This window comes from Arachis hypogaea, chromosome 4, assembly GCF_003086295.3.
Source record: "Arachis hypogaea cultivar Tifrunner chromosome 4, arahy.Tifrunner.gnm2.J5K5, whole genome shotgun sequence".
NCBI lineage: Eukaryota > Viridiplantae > Streptophyta > Magnoliopsida > Fabales > Fabaceae > Arachis > Arachis hypogaea.
In genome coordinates this window covers 32,329,781-32,332,298 of record NC_092039.1, presented here as the reverse complement: position 1 = coordinate 32,332,298, position 2,518 = coordinate 32,329,781, and the positions used below count along the sequence as shown (strand labels likewise).

At 43.0% G+C, this 2,518-nt stretch overlaps 1 non-coding gene across 1 annotated transcript; it reads left to right on the top strand.

The window, feature by feature from the left end:
• The first annotated feature begins 1,666 nt into the window (after positions 1-1,666).
• LOC112798966 (small nucleolar RNA R71) lies at positions 1,667-1,774 on the top strand. The gene has a single exon (XR_003200558.1). It is a non-coding gene; the product is annotated as a small nucleolar RNA R71 (small nucleolar RNA).
• The last annotated feature ends 744 nt before the right edge of the window (positions 1,775-2,518 follow it).

The window sequence follows — 2,518 nt, the reverse complement described above, 5'->3', positions numbered from 1 at the left end:
GGACCCTCCCAACACCAAACTTAGAGTTTGAATGTGGGGGTTCAACACCAAACTTAGAGTTTGGTTGTGGCCTCCCAACACCAAACTTAGAGTTTGACTGTGGGGGCTCTGTTTGGCTCTGTTTTGAGAGAAGCTCTTCATGCTTCCTCTCCATGAAGACAGAGGGATATCCTTGGGCCTTAAACACCAAGGATTCTTCATTCACTTGAATGATTAACTCTCCTCTATCAACATCAATCACAGCCTTTGCTGTGGCTAGGAAGGGTCTGCCAAGGATGATGGATTCATCCATGCACTTCCCAGTCTCTAGGACTATGAAATCAGTAGGGATGTAATGGTCTTCAACCTTAACCAGAACATCCTCTACAAGTCCATAGGCTTGTTTTCTTGAGTTGTCTGCCATCTCTTGTGAGATTTTTGCAGCTTGTACCTCAAAGATCCCTAATTTCTCCATTACAGAGAGGGGCATGAGGTTCACACTTGACCCTAAGTCACACAAGGCCTTCTTGAAGGTCATGGTACCTATGGTACAAGGTATAGAAAACTTCCCAGGATCCTGCCTCTTTTGAGGCAGTTTCTGCTTAGACAAGTCATCCAGTTCTTTGGTGAGCAAAGGGGGTTCATCCTCCCAAGTCTCATTTCCAAATAACTTGTCATTTAGCTTCATGATTGCTCCAAGGTATTTAGCAACTTGCTCCTCAGTGACATACTCATCCTCTTCAGAGGAAGAATACTCATCAGAGCTCATGAATGGCAGAAGTAAGTCCAATGGAATCTTTATGGTCTCAGTTTGAGCCTCAGATTCCCATGGTTCCTCATTGGGGAACTCATTGGAGGTCAGTGGACGTCCATTGAGGTCTTCCTCAGTGGCGTTCACTCCCCCATCTTCCTCCCAGAATTCGGCCATATTGATGGCCTTGCACTCTCCTTTTGGATTTTCTTCAGTATTGCTTGGGAGAGTGCTTGGAGGAAGTTCAGTAATTTTCTTGCTCAGCTGACCCACTTGTCCTTCCAAATTCCTAATGGAGGATCTAGTTTCAGTCATGAAACTTTGTGTGGTTTTGATTAGATCAGAGACCATGGTTGCTAAGTCAGAGGTATTCTGCTTAGAACTCTCTGTCTGTTGCTGAGAAGATGATGGAAAAGGCTTGCTATTGCTAAACCTGTTTCTTCCACCATTATTGTTATTGAAACCTTGTTGGGGTCTCTGTTGATCCTTCCATGAAAGATTTGGATGATTCCTCCATGAAGGATTATAGGTGTTTCCATAGGGTTCTCCCATGTAATTCACCTCTTCTATTGAAGGGTTCTCAGGATCATAGGCTTCTTCCTCAGATGAAGCTTCCTTAGTACTGCTTGGTGCATTTTGCATTCCAGACAGACTTTGAGAAATCATATTAACTTGTTGAGTCAATATTTTGTTCTGAGCCAAAATGGCATTCAGAGTGTCAATCTCAAGAACTCCTTTCTTCTGACTAGTCCCATTGTTCACAGGATTTCTTTCAGAAGTGTACATGAATTGGTTATTTGCAACCATTTCAATCAGTTCTTGAGCCTCAGTAGGCGTCTTCTTCAGATGAAGAGAACCTCCAGAAGAGCTGTCCAAAGACATCTTGGACAGTTCAGAGAGACCATCATAGAAAATACCTATGATGCTCCATTCAGAAAGCATATCAGTGGGACACTTTCTGATCAATTGTTTGTATCTTTCCCAAGCTTCATAGAGGGATTCTCCTTCCTTCTGTCTGAAGGTTTGGACTTCCACTCTAAGCTTACTCAATTTTTGAGGTGGAAAGAACTTTGCCAAGAAGGCATTGACTAGCTTTTCCCAAGAGTCCAGGCTTTCTTTAGGTTGAGAGTCCAACCATGTTCTAGCCCTGTCTCTTACAGCAAAAGGGAATAGTATCAGTCTATAGACCTCAGGGTCTACCCCATTAGTCTTGACTGTGTCACAGATTTGCAAGAATTCAGCTAAAAACTGATGAGGATCTTCCATTGGAAGTCCATGGAATTTGCAATTCTGTTGCATTAGAGAAACTAATTGAGGCTTAAGCTCAAAGTTGTTTGCTCCAATGGCAGGGATAGAGATGCTTCTCCCATAGAAGTCGGGAGTAGGTGCAGTAAAGTCACCCAGCACCTTCCTTGCATTGTTGGCATTGTTGTTGTTTGCGGCTGCCATGTGTTCTTCTTCCTTGAAGAATTCGGTCAGGTGCTCTAAAAAGAGTTGTGCTTTGGCTTCTCTTAGCTTTCTCTTCAAGGTCCTTTCAGGTTCAGGATCAGCCTCAACAAGAATGCCTTTGTCTTTGCTCCTGCTCATAAGAAGGAGAAGGGAACAAGAAGATGTGGAATCCTCTATATCACAGTATAGAGATTCCTTTAGGTGTCAGAGGAAAAGAAGAGTAGAAGACATGAGTGGGAAAATTCGAACTTATCAGAGAGAATGGAGTTCGAATTTTGCATTAAGGGATAGTGTTAGTCCATAAATAGAAGGATGTGAGAAGGAGAGAAGTTATTTTCG